This window comes from Lemur catta, chromosome 2 (genome assembly GCF_020740605.2).
Source record: "Lemur catta isolate mLemCat1 chromosome 2, mLemCat1.pri, whole genome shotgun sequence".
In the NCBI taxonomy this organism is placed as follows: Eukaryota; Metazoa; Chordata; class Mammalia; order Primates; family Lemuridae; genus Lemur; species Lemur catta.
The window spans coordinates 17691821-17714153 of record NC_059129.1 but is presented as its reverse complement, the minus strand read 5'-3'; the positions used below and the strand labels follow the sequence as shown (position 1 = coordinate 17714153).

Below are 22333 nucleotides of genomic sequence, written 5' to 3'. Positions count from 1 at the left end.
AGATGTGGAAACTGAAGCCCCAAGGTGTGAAGAGGCGGCACAACTGGACCCCGAGGCCTGCGGTGGCTGAGACCAACCCCTCAGCTCAGAGAGAAGGGCCAGAGACACGCCCAAGGTCCCATGGCCGCCCCTCTGCCAGGCTCTGCAAACTGGCCTGTTTCCGTCATTCCTGAGCCTTCCCGCCCAGTCGGGTCCGAGCTTGGGACCCCTGCTCTGGCCTGACCCAGACGCCTCTCTGCCCCCGTTGCCTTTGGATCCAGCCTCCTGCTGCAGAGCTAGAGGGAGCAGGACCCAGTCCCCATGCCCTTGAGAAGAGAGACCCTTGAGCATGTCACATCACCTCTCTGAATGCCTCGCTTTGCCCATCTGTCAAATGGAGACACCCAGCCACAGGAGAGAGGGCAGCCATTAACACATGGGAACCCAAGAAGAAAACAGAGGAAAGAAGTTCTCAAGGGAGTGTTCATCTTGCTAACAAGCCAGGGGCCCACGAGGCGGTCAGGTGTCTCTGGATGAAGAAACCGGGGGACAAAATGTAACAAGTTCATGCCTAGCAGCCTTGAAAGAACAAGAGAACTGTCACCACCACCACCACCTTGCATTACTTGGGCACCGACGTGACCTCATTTTGTCTCACAACCCTGTGATGTGCACAAGATGAGTCCCATTTACAGATGGAGAAACTGAGGCTCAGAGGGCTGAAACATCACACAAGCCGAGCGGTGTCGGAGCTGGGGTTTGAACCTGGGGTATTGGATTCCTAAGCTTGCACCAGGCTGTGAAAATGGGCCCAAAGCGGGTTGCAAAGTTACGCGGGTGAGTGGAGGCTGTTTTGTGCTGTTTTGATGACACAGGGCAGCTCCAATGCGCATGCTCTCTTTCCCAGCTGAATCATTTTTGGGAAACAACTTACAGCTGACCCGTATGACCGCTCCAGAGAAAAAAGAGAAAGCATCTTGCTATTCTTTCTTTATTTTTATTTTTTTTCTCTTTTTCTAACTGTTTTGAGGAACTTGGTACAAATTCCCCTGTGGTCGATTTGAAGGATGTTTGCCCTATAGAGCTTCTCCTCCTGACAACCAAAACATCTCGTGTCCTCCGGAGAACAAATCTTAGGAGGAAGGCAGCTTTTGTTTTGTTTTCTCTTGATCTTCAGGGTGAATTCTCTGATACCCTGCACTGGAGTCTGCGGTGGTGGAAAGATCAAGAGAAGGATTGCTAAAAAGAGCTGATAGCTCCCGCTGTGCCAGGGTTTTAAGGACTTTAAAGATGCATCATCCCACTTAAGCCTCAGAATAACTTGAGAGGATAGTTATCATCATCATATTGTCTCTGTTTTATAGATGAGAAAACTCAGGCTCAGAGAGGTTAAGTGACTTGCTCAAGGTCACACAGCAGGTGAGTGGCAGAGTTGGGATTTTAACTCAATCATTAACACACACTGCTCCTGAATGTGTGTTAACACAAGGATGTTCGATCCCTCCTCCCCCCACCCCCGCCCACCTGCCTGCCATCCTTCCTCCCACCAATATTTGCTTAGCAGGCTACATACTGGTGACATCCCACAGAAATATACACACAGTGACCGCCCTCATGGAGCCTATATTCTAATGGGGAGAGACAGACAAAAAGAAGTATCAGACAAACTGAGTGCAAATCGTACTAAATGTCATAGAAAACCAGGGAGAGATCAAGGTTGTGACATTTAGGGGTAGTACGCTAGGTGGTAAGGAGGAAGCTGCCATGGGGGAATATTTTAGGCACAAGGACCTGCAAATGCAAAGGCACTGAGGTAGGAAACGTGTGGCTCGCTTCCGGAACTTGAGGACAGCATGGCAGAATAGAGCGAGCAAGCAGATGAATGACAGGTCAAGTCACACCACATGGGACCTTACAGAACAGGGCAAGGAAGGTAGACTGTTCCAGGGGAAGTGGGAAGTCATGTGAGGAGTGCTTAATCCAGTTCACATTTTCCAAAGAGTACTCAGGCCACGACTTGGGGAGGGGGTGGGATTGGCAGGGGCCACTTAGCCCCTTGGTGGTTGAAAAGCAGGTGCTTTTGGAGGTGGAAATTTAACAGACCCATTTTACAGATGGAGAGACTGAGGCTGCCAGACCCATGTCCATTGGAGTGAACACGAGTCCCATCAGAAACAGAAATAGTTCAGGAACAGCTCCCTTGAGGGGTCCCTCCGGGTCTGTAAATGTCTCTTAAGTATGGTTCCCATAGCCTTGAAAGGAGGGTGTATTAGAGCTCTGAGACTCACCCCCACAACCTCCCAGTATTCATGGCCGGACATCGGGGAGGAAGTGGCCACATTTGCATTTCAGCCAACGGGCCTCCTAAGAAAAAAATCATTGAATCGTCCCCTCCCTCTACTCACTTCCTCTTTTTAATTTAGTGTAACAGCTTTATTTAGCTATACTTTATATAACATAAAATTCAGTCACTGTAAGTACACAATTCAATGATTTTTAGTAAATATATTGAATTGTGCAGCCATCATCCATGATCTAATTTTAGAATATTTCCATCACCCCCAAAAGATCCCTTGTGCCCATTTGCAGTCAGTCCCCATGGCCCTTCCCAGCTGCACTAATCTACTTTTGGTCTCTACTGATTTTCCTTTTTCTTTTCTGGGCATTTCATATAAATTGAATCATACAGTATGTTGTCTTTTTCATCTGGTTTCTTTCGGCATCATGTGTTTGAGGCTCAGCCATGTTATAGCGTGTATTGGCACTGCATTGGTTTTTGCTGCTGAGTAATATTATAGTGCATGGATATGACACATTGTTTATTCATTCATCAGGTGATAGATATTTAGCTAGTGTCCATTTTTTCCTGAATAAGAGTGCCATGAACACTTCCACGCAGGTCTTTGTGTAGACATGCATTTTAAAACCTCCTGATATATACCCAGGAGTAGAATTGCTGGGTCATATGGTAATTCTATGTTTAACTTATTAAGGAAACAACAAACTGGTTTCCACAACAGCTGCACCATATTTTTCTCCAACTAGCAATGTAGGAGAGTTCCAATGACATCCTTACCAACACTTATTTTCTATTTTTTTTTATTATAGCCATCCTAATGGGTATGAAGTGGTATCTCATTGTGGTTTTGCTTTGCATTTCCCGAATGGTCAATGATGTTGAACGTCTTTTTATGAGCTTGGTAGTCATTTGCATATCTTCTTTGGAGAAATGTCTGTTCAAGTCCTTTGCCAATTTTTTAATTTGGTTGCTTGTCATTTGTGGTTGAGTTGTGAGAGTTCTTTGAATATTCTGTATATTAGACCTTTTAGCAGATACATGATTTGCAAATATTTTCTCCCATTCTGTGGCTTGTTTTTTCACTTTCTTGATAGTGTGTTTTAATGCAAAAAAGTTTTTAGTTTTTAGGAAGGACAATTTATTATTTTTTCTTCTTTTGTTGCTCGTGCTTTTGGTATCATATGTAAGCATCCATTGCCAAATCTAAGGTCATAAAGATTTGCCCCTGTGTTTTCTTCTAAGAGGATACACGGTCTTGCTCTGTCACCTTGGGTAGAATACAGTGGTGTCATCATAGCTCACTGCAACCTCAAACTCCTGGGCTTAAGTGATCCTCCTGCCTCAGCCTCCTGAGAGGGCTACAGGGACTATAGACATGCACGATTGCACCTGGATAATTTTTCTATTTTTAGTAGAGACAGGGTCTCCCTCTTGCTTAGGCTGGTCTCAAACTTGTGAGCTCAAGCAATCCTCCCACCTCTGTCTCCCAGAGTGCTAGGATTACAGGCATGAGCCACCATGCCCAGCTGTGTTACCTCTTATATTTAGGTCTTTGAACCATTGTGCTTTAATTTTTGTGTATGGTGTGAGATAAGGGTCCAATTTCATTCTTTTGTATGTGGAAACCTAGTTTTTCCAGCACCATTTGCTGAAGAGACTATCCTTTCCCATTGAATTGTCCTGACATCCTTATCCAAAATCAATCGACTAATAGACGCATGGGTTTATTTCTGGACTCTTGGTTCAATTCTATTGATCTATATGAATATCCTTGTGCCAGTATCACACTGCTTTGATTACTGTAGCTCCTCAATAAGTTTTGAAATTGGGGAATTTGAGTTCTCCAATTTTGTTGTGATTTTTGGAGGTCATCTTGGCTATTCTGGGTCCCTTGCAATTCCACACAATTTTTAGGATCAGCTTTTCCATTTAAAAAAAGGCCATCAGAATTTTGATAGGGATTACATTAAATCTACAAATTGCTTTGAGGAGTATTGGCATCTTAATGATGTTAAATCTTCCATTACATGAACATGGAATATTCTTAAATTTATTTAGGTCTTCTTTAATTTTTGTTAGCAATCTTTTATAGTATTCGGTGTACAAATCTTTTACTTCCTTAGTTAAATCTATTCCTAAGTATTTTATTCTTTTTAATGCTATTATAAATGGAATTGTTTTCTTAATTTCCTTTTGGGATTGTTTATTGCTGGTATATAAAATAGAAACATAATTTTTGTATGTTGATCTGATACCCTGTCACTTTGCTGAATTTATTAGCCCTAATAATTTCTTTGCGGATTCTTTAGAATTTTCTACATATAGGATCGTGTCATCTGTAAATAGAGGTACTTTTACTTCTTCCTTTGTTTTTTTTTTTAAACACACATTCAGAGAAACTTCTCTAGTAATGAACTATAGAAATAACCCCTGAAAGTATAGTCCTACTTCTTCCTTTCTAATTTGGATGCCTTTTCTTTTTCTCAATTTTTCTGGTTAAAACTTTTAGTACAATATTAAATAACAGTGGTGAAAGTGGGCATCCTTGCTCCTGACCTCAGAGGGAAGGTTTTCAGTCTCTCACCGAGTATGAAATTAGCTGTGGATTTTGCTGTGACAAAGGCCATACATACAACCTTTATCATGTTGAGGGAATTCCCTTTTATTCCTAGTTTGCTGAGTTATTTATAGTGAAAAGGTCTCCAATTTTGTCAAATGCTTTTTGCATAAATTCAGATGATCACGTGGGTTCTTTTTTCTTTCATTCTATTAATGCAGTGTACTATGTTCAATAATTTTCTTACGTTCAACCACCCTTGCATTCCTGGGATAAATCTTACTCAGTCACAGTGTATTAAAACGTCCTGTACGATTCAGTTGTCTGGATTTTGTGACGATTTTTGCATCTGTATGTACAAGGAGTATTGGTCTGTAGTTTTCTGTGGTGCCTTTGTCTGGATTTGGTATCACAGAATGAATTAGGAAGTGTTCCCTCCTCTTTTATTTTGTGGAAGAATTTGAGAAGGATTGACATTAATTCTTTAAATGTTTTGGTAGAATTCACCAGTGAAGCCATCTGACCCTGGACTTATCTTTGTTGGGAGGTCTTTGATTACTGATTCAACTCTTTACTTGTAATGCATTTTTTAAGATTTTCTATTTCTTCTCGAGTACGTTTTGGTAATTTGTATGACCAAAACTTTGGTACTAAAGTCTCCAACTATTATTTAGTATTTCCAGGAATTTTTCCGTTTTGCCTAGGTTATCTAATTTGTTGGCATACAATTAATTGTTCAGAGTATTCTGTTATGATCCTTTTTATTTCTGTATGGTTGGCAGTAATGTCCCCCATTTCTGTTTCTGATTGTAGTTATTTGCATTTTCTCTCTTTCTTGCTTAGTCCAGCTAAAAGTTTGTCAATTTTGTCAGTCTATTCAAAACTTTTGGTTTTGTCGATCTTTTCTATTGATTTTCTATTTTTTGTTTGTTTCCACTCTAGTCTTTATTGTTTCCTTCCTTCCTTGGGTTTCATTTACTCTTCTTTTTTTAGTTCTTTAAGAAGTACAGTTAGGCTATTGAATTGTAGTCTTGCTCATTTTTTAACAAAGACATTTATGGTGGATAAAAATTCCCCCCTTTGGACTGCCTTTGCTATATCCCATGATTTTTCCATTTGCATTTGTCTCTAGGTATTTTCTTATTTACTTTGTGATTGCTTCTTTGACCCATTGAAGCAGTTGAACACATTGACTGCCACATTAGAAAACAAAATTTTTCCCTGGGGCCGTGGTGGTTTATTAAAACAAAACGATCTTTTCTAATTTGTTATTTTTTATTGTTTTCTGTGCGTGAATTATATGCAATGCAATCCATGTTTTTAGAATTAAATTGTCAATATGAATTGTAACAATAAGAACATCAACAAATAAGATCTTCACAAACCAACTGCAGGGTTTTGCTTCATGAGGCCCGAGGCTTACAACTAGCCTGAGTTAAATACCACTCACATGGCAGTCAACGTGTTAAGAGTATACTGATTAATTTCTACATGTTTTTAAGTTTCCAGTTTTTCTTCTGCTATTGATATCTAGCTTCACTCCACTGTAGTCAGAGAAGATATTAATAGTAATTATGATTTCAATCTTTTTAAATTTATTGAGACTTGTTTTGTGGCTTAACATATGGTCTATCCTGGAGAATGTTCCATATGCCCTTTGTAGTCACTGTTTTTATGGGGTGGAGTGTTATGTATATGTCCGTTAGCTCTAGTTGGTTTATAGTGTTGTACAAGGCCTCTGTTTCCTTATCAGCCTTCTGTTTAGATGGTACATCCATTATTGAAAGTGTGGCACTGAAGTCACCAACCATTATTGTAGAACTGTCTATTTCTCCATTAAGTTCTGTCAATATTTGCTTCATATATTTTGGGGCTCTGATGTTTAATGCATGTATATTTATAATTATTATATCTTTTTGATGCCTTGACACATTTCTCAACATATAATGTCCTTCTTTGTCTCTTGTAACAATTTTTTACTTAAAGCCTATTTTATCTGACATTAGTATAGCCACTCCAGCTCTGTCTTGGTTGCTGTTTGCATTAAATATTTTTTTATCCTTTCACCTTCAACTTATTTGTGCCCTGGACATAATGTGAGTTCTCTTTTAGAAAGTGTATAGTTGAATCATGTTTCTTATTCATCTACCAATCTCTGTCTTTTAACCAGTGAGTATAACCCATTTACATTTAAAGCGATTATTGATAAGAAAGGGCTTACTCTTGCATTTTGCTAGTTGTTTTATATATGTCAAGTCTTCTTTTGCAATTCAGTTTATCCATTTCTGCCTTTTTTGTGCTTGATTTATTTTCTTCTAGTGTACCATTTTGATGCCCTCTTCATTTTCTTTCTGTATGTTTTTCAGTTATTTTCTTAGTGGCTACCATGGGGTTTACAATTAACATAAGAAATTTATAACAATGTAGTTTGAATTGATACCAACTAGATTCAATAGCATACAAAAACTCTACTCCTTTACAGCTGCACCTCTGCCCCCCCCTTTGTTTTTATTGCCACAAACTACATCTTTATGCATTATGTTCCCATTAATATAAATTTATAATTATTGTTTATGCATTTGTCTTTCAAATCATACAGGAAACAAAAAGAGAAGTTACAAACCAAAGATACAATAATACTGGCTTTTATATTTACCCAGGTATTTGCCTTTCCTGGTGTTCTTTATTTATTTATATGGCTTTGAGTTACTGTCTAGTGTCCTTTCATTTATTTCTTGTAGGGGAAATCTACTAGTGATGAATGCCTCCGCTTTTGTTTATCTTGGAATATCTTAATGTCCCCATCATTTTGGAAACATAGTTTTGTCATTTATAGTATTCTTGGTTGACAGTTTTTTTTCTCCAGCACTTTAAATATGTCGTTCCTCTGCCTTCTGGCCTTTATGGCTTCTGATGAGATTTTGGATATTAACCTTATTGATGATCCCTTGTATGTAACAAGTCACTTCTCTTGCTGGCCTCATGATTCTATTTGTCTTTCAACAGTTTGATTGTAATGTGTCTTGGTGTAGATTTCTTTGGTTTTATCCTACTTGGATTTTATTGAGCTTCTTTAATGTGTATATTCATGTCCTTCATCAAATTTGGGAAGTTTTAGCCATTATTCAAATATTCTTTCTGGCTCTTCTTTTACTTTATTTTATTTTATTTTATTTATTTTTTGAGACAGAGTCTCACTCTGTTGCCTGGGCTAGAGTGCCATGACTTCAGCCTAGCTCACAGCAACCTCAAACTCCTGGGCTCAAGCAATCTTCCTGCCTCAGACTCCCGAGTAGCTGGAACTACTGGCATGTGCCACCACACACCTGGCCAATTTTTTCTATTTTTAGTAGAAATGGGGTCTTGCTCTTGCTCAGGCTGGTCTCAAACTCCTGAGTTCAACTCCTGAGCTCAAGCTATCCTCCTGTCTCTTGGCCTCCCAGAGTGCTAGAATTGCAGGCATGAGCCACAGCACCTGGCCCTTTCTTTCTCTCCTTTCCTTCTAGGATTCTCATAATGCATGTGTTGATACACTTAATGGTGTCCCACAGGTCTCTTAGGTTCTGTTCATTTTTCTTCATTCTTTTTTCTTTATGCTTATTAGACTGGATCATTTCAAATTGGCTGTCTTCAAGTTCATTGACTCTTTATTCTGCCTGCTTGAATTTGATATTGAATCTCTCTAGTAAAATTTTCATTTTAGTTATTATACTTTTCAGCTCCAGAATTTCTATTTGGTTCTTTTAAATAATTTCTATCTCTTTATTGACATTCTCTATTTATTCACAAATTGTTTTGGTTTCTCTTAGTTCTTAATTCATGGTTTCCTTTAATTCTTTGAGCCTATTTAAGACAATTGATTTAATATCTTTGTCTAATAAGACCAATCTCTGAACTTCTTCAGGGACAGTTTCTATCAATGTCTTTTCCCTCCTGTGACTGGGACATGCCTTCCTGTTTCTTTGTATATCTTACAAATTGTATAACTTAGAGTTGTATATCTTGAAAACTGAACACTTTGAATATTATAATGGAAATTGGATTCTCCCTTCCCCTGCCCACGAGACTCACTTTTGTTTTTTGTTGTGGACAGCAGCCATCCATTTGTTTAGTGACTTTTCTAATCTCTTTTTGCAAAGACTATATTCCTTGTTGTGTGTGTTCACTTTATTCTCCAGCCAGTGATCTGACAGAGATTTCCTTAAGTGCCTGAAGCCAAAAAGAAAAACAAAACAAAAAACACTCCCCTAGTCTCTGTAGATTGACTCTGAGCTGGGATACTCCTGCGATGTTTAGCCAGGCTGACTATATCTCTGCCTTAGCCTTCGCTGCCTGCTTATGCAGAGCCCAAAGACCAACCAGTGGTGCGAGCCTAAGGTCTTCTTATATCTTTTCTGTGCATGCATTCAGCCCTGGGCATATGTGCTGCATTCCAGATTCCCTGGTATATACAGAAGCCCTCTAAAGCCCTTATTCACCTACACATCTTCCTCCTTAGCCTTCTCCTTCCCAGGCCGTTTTGTCTACCTGCTGCTTATTCTGTTTACCATTCCCTGCCCCAGGTGGGTAGAAGATGTCTCTAAATTCTTACTATAGACAATGCCTGGGAAGCTGCTCCAGCCCCAAGAGAGTCTGGGACAAAACAAAGGCAAGCACCTGAGCCAATCCCTTAGGGAGCTGCCAGAGCGATCAAAATGCAGAACCACAATTCTTTGAGAACAAGGTCTGTATTGCCCTTTGTGGTATCAGCAAGCCACACCAGGAATGCAAGCTACTGTCCCCGTAGCCACTACTGGGCTGATGAATGGGCGATGGCAGGCAGGTAAGCAATAATACCACAACACTTGCTTACCAAAGTTTAGCAGCCTCTTTCTGCATTAAGCACTCCCTGGTTTCTATAAGGTTTCGATTAGATTTTCAGAGTTCCAAAAAGTTGATTCTGACAATTTTTGCCGGCTTAGTGGTTGCTTTGGTGGAGGAACAAATCCTTGGATTTCCCTACTCTGCCATTTTTTATAAAGTACTCAACCATGTTTTTTCAAGCCCAATTTACCACTTTTTTTTTTTCTCTGTGGATTGTATTTTTGGTTCCATATCTAAGAAATCCTTGCCCAACCCAAGGTAAGAAATATGGCCTCTCATAAATTTCTTCTTTTAAAAGTTTAATTGTTTTACCTCCCACATTTACAAGTATGATTTACTTTGAGTTAATTTTTGTGAATGATGGGAGGTAATGATGTAGATTTATCTTTTTGCATGTGTATATCTCCTCATCCCCAGCACAATATGTTAAAAAGACTGTCCTTTCCCCATTGAATCACCTTGGCATCTATTTTGATAATTAGTTGCCAGTAAATGTATGGGTTTATTTCTGGACCCTCTCTTCTGATCCATTGCTTTATATGTCTGTCCGTATGCTAGCAATACCCTGGCTTGGTTACTGTAGCTTTGTAGTAAGTTAAAGTAGTAAGTAAAATCAGGAAGTGGAAGTCCTCCAACTTTGTTCTGCTTTTTCAGAATTGTTTTTGGCTATTCTTGGTCCTTTGCATTTCCATTATAAACTTTAAATTCCATGTAAATTTCAGTTTGTTAATTTCTGCAAAAATGCCTCGTGAGATTTTGAACAGAATTGTCTTGAATCTATTGATCAATTTGAGGAGATTTGTCATCTTAAAAATATTGAGCCTTTCTTTCCATCCCTGGACATGGGCACCTTCTCCATTATTTAGATATATTTACATTTTTCTCAATCTCTTCCTCATCTATTTTTTAAATTAGTTTTTATTATGATAATATACACATCACATAGCATGTACCATCTTAACTGATTTCTCACTTATTAAGTGAGAAAATCAGTTTATATGAGTAGACATGCCAGGTGCAATTTTAGAGTTATACCTTTTACTGGAGGGGCTTATACTTTAAAAAATTTTTACAGTTTTTTAAAACAAAAGAAGGTTATAACACTCCTGCTAGCAGCCCTGAGCCGCCATGTTCCCCGAGGCTGCCATGCTGTGGGGAAGCCAGGTCACACCAAGTAGTCATGCGTAGGTTCTCTGGTTGCTGCTGTCCTTACCTTTGAGTCATGCCAGCCAACATGCCAGATATGAAGATGAAAGACCCTTCAGGTGATACTAATGTCCTGCTGAGAAGTCCCTCCAGTCATCAGATTCCTCTAGCTGAGGTCCCAGACATCATGGAGCAAAGACAAAACGTCCCTGCTATGTCTTGTCCAAATCCCTGACCCACTCAATCCACGATCATGATCAAGTGGTTATTATAAGCCACTAAAAAATAATACAAATAAAATAAAAATTTAAAAGGGAGGGAGTATAAGTCTCTCCTTCTCCCCACTTCCTTTCTCCTGCCGCCTGGAATGTGGGCATAGTGGTGGCCATCTTGGACAATGAGACAAGACAATATCGCAGGGATGGCCGAGCCGCAAGAGAGAAGGTGCCTGAGTCCCTGAGTGACTTTGCAGAGCACCACTTGGCCCTGGACTACCTCCCTCCACACTGGTACATGTGAGATAAATCTCAATCTTATTAAAGCCAGTGTCAATCTGAGTTCCTGCTATATGCAGCTGAACCTGTCTTCGAACTAATACTCACAAATACAGGTTCAATATGGATGTGGATGTGGATGTAGACATAGACATAGACATAGATGTAGATATCAATGTATTCCTGACCAATGGATCAATAGCTACTGGGGGTCTGTTACTGAGGAAGGACAAAACTGATATCAGTAGGCAACTAACCATCTCTGTCATATCCCAGAATAATGCAAAACAAATTTGATTACTCAGGGCTGGTTAGTAACATTATTATAGTCAGTCCTTTGTATCTATGGGTCCCACATCTGTGGGTTCGACCAACTACAGTATACATACACACTATAACAACTATTTGCATAGCATTTACATCATATTAGGATTCACAGGACATCTAGAGATGATTTAAAGCACATGGTAGGATGTGCATAGGTTATATGCAAATACAGCATCATTTTATGTAAGGGACTTGAGCATCTGTGGATTTTGGTGTCCTCGGGGCATCCTAGAACCAATCCCTCATGTATATGCAGGGATGACTGTATTTGAATTGCAGTTGTAGAAAACCAAACCAGACAAGCTTAGCAAAAATGGGAATTTATCACATCACAAAGCGAAAGCTCAGAAAGACTGGAATTGCTCTGGGAATAATATTCGGGCTCAGAACGCTTAGGGGACTCTTTCATCTGTCTGCACCTACCTCTGGGCTCCTGTCCCTGGTGCCCCAGCCCCGTTCTCTCCTGCTGCAGTTAGGCTTTCCCTGTGCAGCATCTGGAAAACCTAAACTCTCTCTCGTCAGCTCTGCAGCCAGAGAAGAAAGAAGTTGTTCCCATGGACTCCAGCTAGAAAATAGAAAAACCCCAGGGAATTATTGACATTAGCTCGGAATGAATGACAACCTAATGTGTGCACCAGTCTGGGGTCAATTACTGGCTCAGCCTGTGTAACGTGGAAATCCCTGGACAAAGTCACTATGGCCAGAGGGAGGGGCCTCTGATTGCATAACTGTCAACCCACGCTGTGGTTGTCATAAAAAGACAGGGGCACGGGTACAAGATCATGCTGTGCAAAGACAGTAACTCCTACGTATGCTGATATTATTGCTCTGGGCTGAATTGTGTCCCCACCCCCAAATCATATGTGGAAGCCCTAACCCCCAAAATGAGTGTATCTAGGGTCTTTAGGATGTAATTAAAGTCAAATGAGGTCATAAGGGTAAGGCTAGCCGAACCCGATAGGACTGCAGCCTTATAAGATGAGAAAGAGAGAGATCTCTCTGCCATGTGAGGATGTGGCAAGAAGGTGGCCGTCTGCAAGCTGGGAAGAGAGCCCTCCCCAGAAAACGACCATGCCGACACCTTGATCTGGGACTTCCAGCCTCAGAACTGTGAGAAAATACATCTCTGTTGTTGATACCACCCAGTCTATGGCATTTTGTTATGGCAGCCCGAGCTGACTCAGATAGGTCTATCTGTATTAGTCAGGGTTCTCCAGAGAAACAGAACTCTGACTAATACCATCAGTAACAACAAAAACACAAAACTGTTTACATTCGTAAGGAGCTTACCATCTAGCAGACACTGTGCTAAGCTGTCACGATCACCTTTTAATGTTCGCTTTTTAGAAAACAGGGGTGCAGGAGATTGAGCAACCTGCCCCCAGTCACACAGCTAGCACGTGGTAGGATCAGGATTAGAAGCCGGGCAGTCCAGCTCCAAGTGCTAGTAGGGCTATTTCTGGTGGTGGGGAAAAAAAATTATTTTGAATTTTTTTTATGCTTTTCTGTATTGTCTGATTTTTAAAAGGATATATCACTTCAAGAATCTGGGAAAAATAATGAAGCTATTTCCAGTTTGGAAAGAAATAAAAGGAAGTTCGCACAGCATCAGCGTGCTAGGGAAAGGGGACAGCAAAAAGGGAAGGCGGTAAAATCTATAGAGATGTGAGTAGTGGTCCTTCTGAAGACACTGACCTAGGACATGTGCAATGTCCTTTACTTCAGGTGGAATGGTCAATGATACATGCATGAGAATTGGAACCACTGAAGCAACCTGTCACGTAGAAAATGCTTGGGGGCTTTTCCCAAAGTCAAGAGTGCATCACAGTCAAGAGAAACTTGAACCACTCTGAGGTTGCATTAACAGAGGTATGGTGTCCAAAACAAGGGAGGCCATGCCTACAGTCTATGTCCAGTTCTGGGCCTTCATTTTTAGGAATAACAGTGGCAAACTGGAGTATATTCAGAAGAGGCAACAAAGCAGGTGGAGGGGCTAGTGTGGAGAGAGGCTCAAAACCATGCGAGAGCACATGTAGCTTGGAGAGAGGAGACTCCAGGTGAGGGCTATGAGAGCTGCCATTTAGGTCCAGACCAATGCAGTCAGAGTTGCCTCATTGGAATAGATGGTGAACTCCCTGTCCCTGGCGATATGTACGCCACCCCTTGCTGTGGGTCTGTGGTTGGACTGACTGAGTGTGTGTTTGGACCACTGGGCCATGCTGAGTCGAGTGTCTGTGCATCCCTGGTTCTTAGGAATATGGGGGAGGGCTTACCTTAGAAGGAGAGGGTTATGGACTGAATGTTTGTGCCCCACCCCCAATTCGCATGTGAAAGCCTTAAGTCCCAGGGCGGCTGTATTTGGAGAGGAGTCCTTTAAGGAGGTAATTAAGATTAGATGAGCTCAGGAGGGTGGAGTCCTGATCTGCTAGCGTTGGTGTCCTTATAAGAAGAGACACCAGGGAGCTTGTTCTCAGTCTGTCCCACAAGGAGCAGGTGGCTGTCTGCAAGCCAGGCAGAGAGCCCTCACCAGACACCCAATCAGCTGGCACCTTGAGCATGGACTTTCCAGCCTCCAGAACTGTGTGTGACAAATAAATGTCTGTTGTTTAAGCCCCCAGCCAGTGGCATTTTGTTACAGCATCTCGAGCTGGACTGATCGGGCACCTCTGCAAGCTTATTCTAGGGGATCCTGGGGCTGAGCCCCGGCCCGCCATCTTCCAAGGTCAGGGTGGGGTGGAGGGGGGCTGACCAAGGGGCGAGGTGGAGGAGGAATTGCCCATCTTCCCCCTCTTCTGCTGCCTCCAGAGTTTTCTCAGTTAACAGAAGAGATCTTTTCCCTGTCAAAAGTCTCAAGTCCAGCGAGAAGTTCAGCACACAGGACTAAAAGTAAAGCACCTGGGTTTAGTATCATGTTGTAAGTACAAGAGGTACTACGGTTGTTCCTGTACTAGTATTAGTAGTAGCTGTAGCAGTATTGCTTTTTTATCAAGCTTTCCATCTCTGATTCACTCTTCTGGTAATTGTCTCCCAATTTGTTCTGTGATATCACCCCTCCTCCACCCTCAGTCCCTTCTGCCGGGGGAGCACATGACCTGAGCCTAAGCCAATCCACTCTATTCCCCGGGCCACACTAATGGACCCAGTCAGAGCCAATGAGACCCCACGAGACCCTTGATGGGGTGTTTGGGGCAAAGATTCCAGATGCACGGACAGAATGTGCTCTCTGGAGTCACCTACATCTCTGGCCACAGCAGAGGAACCTGCCTCGGAATGGAGTCAACATGGAGGAAGTGACCGAACAGAAGAGCTGGGTCAGCAGGAATCAGACCCCTGGATCCAGCTGTGCCTGAAAGCCAGGACTTCCTAGTTCAATGAGAAAACAAGTTCCCTTTTGGCTTCACTCATTTTAGATTAGTTTTCTTTCATTAGAAACTGAAAGGATCTTGACAGATACATTACCGTGTGACCCAAAAGGGCTACAATGGTGGTCTGTTCAACATGCAATGGGGACAGACAGGAGACAACCCCTAATGATGCCTGCCGTGGTGTGGAGGGAGTGTCTGGGGAGCGCTGCACAGAGGAGATGTCACCTGCCCAGGATTTGGCAGGAAGAAGAGCAGTTCATTGTGTTGGGTAGAGGAGGGCATTGCAAAACCTTCCAGAAATGCAGATGGGGAAACCAAGAAACACACTTCCAAATCACCCAAGGGCCAGTGAGAAAAATTGCAACAGAAAAATTAAAAAATATTTTGAACTGAATGATAGAAAAAAATACACATCCAAATTTGTGAGTTGCAGCTAAAACAATACTTAGAGGGAAATTTGTAGCCCTAAAGTTCATAAATTAGCAAAGAATAAAAGCTAAAAATGAATGGTCCAAACATCCCTCTCAAGAAGTTAGAAAATGACAGCAAAATAAACCCAGAAGAGGCTGGGCATGGTGGCTCCCGCCTGTAATCCTAACACTCTGGGCAGCCGAGGCGGGAGGATTGCTTGAGCTCAGGACTTCAAGACCAGCCTGAGCAAGAGTGAGACCCCGTCTCTACTACAAATAGAAAAATTAGCCGGGCGTTGTGGCACACACCTGTAGTCCCAGCTACTCGGGAGGCTGAGGCAGGAGGATCGCTTGAGCCCAGGAGTCTGAGGTTGCTGTGAGCTAGACTAACGCCACGGCACTCTAGCTCGCCCTACCCTGCCCCCAAAAAAGAAACAGAAGAAAGAGAGAAGAGAAATAGTAAAGACTAGAACCAGCTGAAAGAGGAAGGAAGCTTCCCAGAGGACCAACCAAGCCCAAGGTTTTTTGGTAAAGCCAGAGGCGTGGGGTGTGACCGCGCCGCCCATTCGGGGAATGCTGGGGGCCCTGGTGGGTGGAGGGGACAGCGGGGGCCACTGGAACAGGGGGAAGTGGTGAGGACACGGCCTGGAGAAGGCGGTGCCTGAGGCTGAAGGAGCTTCCCCGCAGAGGAGCCAGACCAGGCCCCGGCCCGTGTAGACAGAGCCACTGAAGGTTCCCAGGAGGGGACCCAGCCACGCGGCCTTCCCACTGGGGGGGACTGCAGGGCCCTCGGTGACCATCTGCAGATGGGGGGGCCGTGGCACGGGGCTGATGGGAAAGGAGAAGAGAAGCCGCACAGAGGATGCCAAGTTCAGTTTTCCAGGAACCCGCTTCTGTCACCGGGGAAACTGCCACCACGGCTGCCTGCTTGGCACAGGCTGGCTTCCCTTTCAGGAAGGAGCTCCCAGACCTGTGGGGTGGTCTCCGAGAAGGCCCTGGGGGGTTGGGGGAGGCCGTGGAGCTGTAGCATCTCCGGCCCTTCCCTAGAACGTTGGGTGAGGCCTCAGCCTCGGGCTCTGTCGCCATTTGGGCCGGATTGTTCTTTGCCGCCGGGCTGTCCTGTGCAGAGTGGCACGGCCAGAGCAGCCCTGGCCCTTCCCACGGGGTGATGCCAGGAGCAGCTCCCTCACTTTGCTGAGTGTGGCCTGGAGGACAAAACAGCCCCAGCTGCCATAGGAGGAGGAGCTCTGACCCAGCAGAGCCCCGCAGGGATGTCACAGTGTCAACCTCACCCTGGGACTGCGTGACCCTGGGCAAGGCCCTTCCTCTCTTTGCACCTCTGCACCCTCCCCTGCCAACTGGGGCTGAGAATAGCCACCCCAGGACAATTGTGAGGGTGCAGTGAGGTCACCATGCCTGGAGGAGCAGGGATGAAACAGACAGCAGCGGTCATGGCCATGCTCCTCAGCGAGGGTCATTCCACCGCCCAGGACGAGGCCAAAGGGGGAGCTGCCCACAGGGCCGGGTCCCCAGGATGGTGACAGCACAATCAGCCGTGTCTCCTCGTGTTCTCTCACTACCCTGATCCCACCTGTCAGGAATTCTTATGGGTCATCCCACCTTCAGAACGTGCCCAGAATCCATGGCCACCGGCGCCAACCTGCCCTGAGCCACCAGCATCCCTCACCTGGGCAAGGACACTTCTCCCTCTGGGCCTCCCCCACCAGTAACACTCCCTCCTCCTCACTGCAGCCAAAGCCAGCAAACATCAGATCATGTCACTTCCATGTTCCAAACCCTCCAAAGCCTTCCCGCCATCGGTAGAACAAACCCCGTGGCTGGTCTGTGTGTCCCCTGCACGCACCCCTCCTTTCTCCCCCGTCTCTGCAGACACCCGGCCCCCCTCGCCCTGCAGCCTTCGCAGGGCCCTTGCACTGGCTGTTCCCTCCCCCAGAACATTCCCCGCCTCCCTGTGCCCGCAGATATCTGTGTGGCTCACTCCCACTTTCTCACTTCACTCAAACCCATGTCCACAATGTCCCCTTCTCAACGAGTGGTCCCTGGCCCTCTGGGCACCCCCGGCCTGGCCTTCTGCACGGCACTCAAGGCCTCTGATGGACAGTGCGCTGCGTGTTCACGTGCACACCTTGTGGCTCTGTCTCCCACACTACACTGTCATCTTCACGAGGGCAGGGGCTTTGTTCTGTTCACTGCAGAAGCCCCGGCCCCTGGGATAGTGCCTGGTACATAGTAGATGCTCACTAAATATTTGTCAAACGAATGAACAAATGAATGAATGAATGAATGTTTCAAGGCCCTCCTTGGCACAGTCAGTCCTGCTCCACCCCCATTTTGGACTCACTCCAGGAAACAGAATGAGCCCTGCCACCCCAAGTTGCATTGGCTCACAGATGACAGGACACTCTCAGTCTCAAACCCCACGTGTGGTCCACACGGCTCTGCTCCCCCCTCACCTCTCCCGTCTCTCAGTATGTGCCCCAGCCAGCTTGGGCTGTTTCCTCCGGGCCCTGGTGTGTGTTCGTGTCCTCCGCCTGGCACACTCTTTCCCCTACCGTCTCCTGGAAAACTAGTTCCCGTCCTTCAGATTTCAACTTAGACGTCACCCCCTCCAGGAAGCCTTCCCTGATCCCCTAAGTCTGGGTGAGCCGTCCCTCCTCTGAGCCCCCATCATGTCACGCCCACACTGCAATGCTGCTGCTTAAGTACTTAACTTCGTGTTCTATGTAGGCAGGGACGAGTCTTGTATCCCCCGGGGCCGAGAACAGTGCCGGGACCCAAGAAATGTGATTTGAGCAAACCAGTGGATGAATGAACATTCAGAATTAGACAACATCAAAGGACACTTCCTGCCCCCCGGGCCCAGGGCATCCTCTTACAGGAGCCAGTCTCCTGGGCTGCCTTTCCAGGCACTGTTTCCTTCCTGAGAATCACAGTGCTTTTTAGACCCCTCAAAGGCACCTGGCTCTTTGAGTTTTATGGGCATTATTTGCAGAAGAAGCTGGCCCAACAGAGCTCTGATGGGCACACCCAGAACCGCCCCCTGCACATCCCGGGCCCACCCTCTACCTGGGCGTGAGCTCCCCACCCACCCTCTCATTCCGCCTCCCCTGAGCCCAGTGAGCTGGCCTGGGAAACACTGGCCTCTCCAGGCAGGGACAGTGGAGTCAGGTGACCAAGGAAAGATCAAGCCCCCTTGGATGAGTGGGGAGGAAGGTCGGCTGAGCAGACGGTGGCGTTATGCTGCGTAGACCCCCGTCCCACCCCATCCCACCTCCAACTCTCACACCAGGAGCCTGACAAAGTCCCTGGAACCCACACGCTAGTCTCGGCACCTGTCAGAGACTGTCCTCGTCTCTCCAGGGCTGGCGTGGGGAGCATGTTGGGAGCACAGCTGTGTGCATACACGTGTGCACAACACACAAAGGCAAGCAGCAACAGGTAGCATGTATTGAGCTCTTGCTGTATGCCAGATGCTCGTATCTTATTTAATCCCCTAAACAACTCTAGGAGGCGGACATTATTATCAGTCCATATCGCAGATGAAGGAACAGAGGCAGAAGGAATTGAAGTAACTCGTCCGTGGTCACACAGCTAAGAAGACATGAAACTGGGATTCAGACGCGGACGGTTTGGCCGCAGCCCTTGCGCTGTTAACCGCTGCACCGTGCTCTTTCTCACAAATGCCCACGCAAGGCCCCTTGTGTGCACATGAACATATTCACGTGCACGTATGTGCAAATTGGCATACGAAATCCCACCCTCGCTCATGCACGCACGTGCACATACAACCCGAGCACATAGACATGGATTCATCGAGAATGCTCTGTAAACCAGAGAGCGTTCACCCTACTCACGCATGCTGCTTGCGCTGTGAGCACGTTCACACGCAGGCACGCACGTCCCTGCTAACATCCCTGCGGGAGGAGCCTGCAGGGCCCCCAGCCGCAGGCTCGCACACGTGCAAGCACACACACATTGTCGTGTGAGCGCATTTGTATATGAACAAATATGTATTGCCCACCTATTATGCGCCAGGCACTGTGCTGGGCGCTGGGAATGTAGCCATGAAGAAAACAGAGTCCCCGTCCTCCCAGAGTGAGGAATCTAGTGTGGGGGGACATGCACGTTCTGTGGCCAAATGAGATAGAAACGCCCCAGTCACCGAGTGCTCACTATGCATCAGGGGCAGAGCTGAATCGGCCACCGATGCTCACACGCACACGCATGAATATATACCTTCCTCTCTACAGAAGCCACATGGCACAACCTGGGCCCTAGGGAGGGGTGGATGAGGCACAGGGGACAGAGATCAGCATTATTTTCGGCACCGCTTATTGCCTGAGGACCTCGAGCCTCCACCCAGCCACTGAGACCAGATCATGATCCAAGTGACAAATGCCACATACATTTGCAGACATGCATACTCCCCCACGTGTACCTGTGTGTGTGCACATGTGTGTAAGCCCCTCACACTCCCCATCCCTCCCAGGGCCTCCCACCTGACCAAGAGTCTCTCTCCCTAAGTCACCGACCTGCTCCCCTACCCCCGTCTTGCACTAAGCGAGCTGTGGGACAGAGTCACCTGGGTCTTCCAAGAGGCTGCATGCACAGGGAGGATGGGCTGCAATGACTCGGCTTCCAGGCAGCTGTGGTAAGTTTCTGCAAAGACTCCCTTCCTCAAAGAGGCTCTGCTTTACTGAAAGTTCGGGCTGCCGTGGTTTCCCCACATTCACATGGGGGAAAGGTCAATGTCTCACAAAAATATTTACCAAGAACTTTCTGTCAGTCAATCAACAAGCATTTACTGACAGCTGTAGCTCACATGCTGGGGAGAGAGAAGAGGCTGAATAAGCACAGGCTTTGTCCTGCAAAAGATGCGGGGCCACCAGGGAGCTGTGGTATGTCCCGCCGGGGAAGGAGTGGCCCAGGATGAGGGAGTTGCTTGCACAAAATCTGGCAGTGGGAAATCGTGCCCTGGTCAGACCAAAACAACCATCCTTGCGGCCCCCCCAAATCACACCCAGTGGTAAGCTGGTAAGCCTACAATCGACAAGCAAAAAGCACACCAAAAACCCGATATGCTGTGGTGTTTGCTGCTTCCTGTGGTGTAAACATTCCCAGCATGGCCAGTTTCAAGCTACCAGCGTGGTATCGGGGAACACAGAGCTGAAGGTGAGCAATTCGGCTCTTGCAAGCGGACTCAGCACACCTTTGCTTCCCATAGACACAAGGAGGACAGATCCAAAGCTTTGGTCCCTGCAGCAGGGCAAAGAGTCCCAGTTAGAAGGGCTGGGGGAAAAAGAACAAAACCTCTCGTTCATCCTTATACGCGTGTTCTGATTTGTTCTTTCATGAACTCAGCACCCACTCTGTGCCTGGTGTCTAAGACCATTCTTGTCTATGACGATGGGGAGGCACAGACGCTCAGATGCTAAGGAGACTGGAAAAGCGGCACCTAGCCAAGGCCTGGGGAGCCAGAGGACTTCCTGGAGGAGGTGGCATCTGAGCAGAAACGTAATGGAATGAGGCGGCAAGCGAGGGGTGGAAAAGAGTTATTTCCAAGCAGAGGAAATGGCGTGTGCGACAGCTTAGTGATCTCAGGCAGCACTGGCTTGGCCCCGCAGAAGCATCCTGTTTAGCAGACTTCTTAAATGAGCCAGCACTGTCCTAAGTGCTTCACAAATATTCACTCACTTAATCCTTTATGACCCTGCAAGGTATTTAATATTCTTAGCCCCATTGTACAGATGGAACAACTGAGACAGAGAGAAGTCAACGTGCCCACTAACCCCGGTCCGCGCTGCCTCCCCACTAATGCTTACCTCTAAGCATCTGAAGTAGGTGCAGCTTGGGGAAATTTTGGGGGGTACCCAGATATAGCAAGTAACTGTAAGTTTAGTTCTGGGTTTAATTAAATGTCAGAGTGTGGGAAGTGATCGGTTCAGCTAACATCCTTCCTCTGCTCCCTCTAGCCCTTTACACACAAAGACAAGAGTGTTGTCCATGGTGGGTTTGTTTACCAACGATGTCAGTCAGCCAATCAACAAACATTGGTCAGAATTTTTATGTCTAGGTCTAGTCCAGGACTGGGAATGAGTCCTTGCTCATGTTTTGTTTTTTCCAGAGCACATCACCTGGGACAGGCCCTAGGATGGACATTGCTGGGTCAGAAAAAGTAATAAATCTGAGTCCCTGCTGTCAAGGAGTCTAACAGGGGACACACAGACACATACAGAAAACCACATGCATAGTGGTTTTCTGTATGTTTGAAATGTTCCATTATTAAAAATAAAACAGACAATTACAATAAGTGATAAAAGAAGCAGACACACAAAGCAGAGAACAATTCTGCCCAGTGTTTAGGGCAGGGATCCCAGGGAAATGCCCACTGATGATCTACTGTGGTTGCCAGGGAATCAGGGGAAGGGAATTGGGAATGACTACTAATGAGTCAGGGAATTTTTGGAGGAGAGGTAGTGATAAAAAAGTTCTAGAATTACATATGGTGATGTGTGTACTAAAACATGGTGTCCATACTAAAACCCACTGAATTATATACTTTTAAGTGATTAAAAAGCTGAATTCTATGTTATGTGAATTTTGTCTCAATAAAAATTAAGCATATGTTTCAACCAGCTTTGTGGTTGTAAGTGACAGAAATGGCTTTTTAAAAATGGGTTTATTGGGTCATCGTTAAAGGCCAAGTACAGTGGTTCACACCTGTAATCCCAGCACTTTGGGAGGATGGCTTGAGGCCAGGAGTTTGAGACCAGCCTGGGCAACATAGCAAGACCCCATCTCTATGAAAAATAAGAAAACCTAGCCCAGGATGGTAGTGTAAACCAGTAGTCCCAGCTACTTGGGAGGCTGAG

General features: G+C 45.3%; 1 long non-coding RNA gene and 1 pseudogene across 1 annotated transcript; one reads left to right on the top strand and one right to left on the bottom strand.

Moving 5' to 3' along the window:
* Positions 1–753: 753 nt before the first annotated feature.
* Positions 754–19030, top strand: LOC123632506. Its single transcript, XR_006733378.1, has 3 exons — positions 754–816; positions 1344–1398; positions 18969–19030. It is a non-coding gene; the product is annotated as an uncharacterized LOC123632506 (long non-coding RNA).
* LOC123633599 lies at positions 4635–4724 on the bottom strand (annotated as a pseudogene).
* Positions 19031–22333: the final 3303 nt, after the last annotated feature.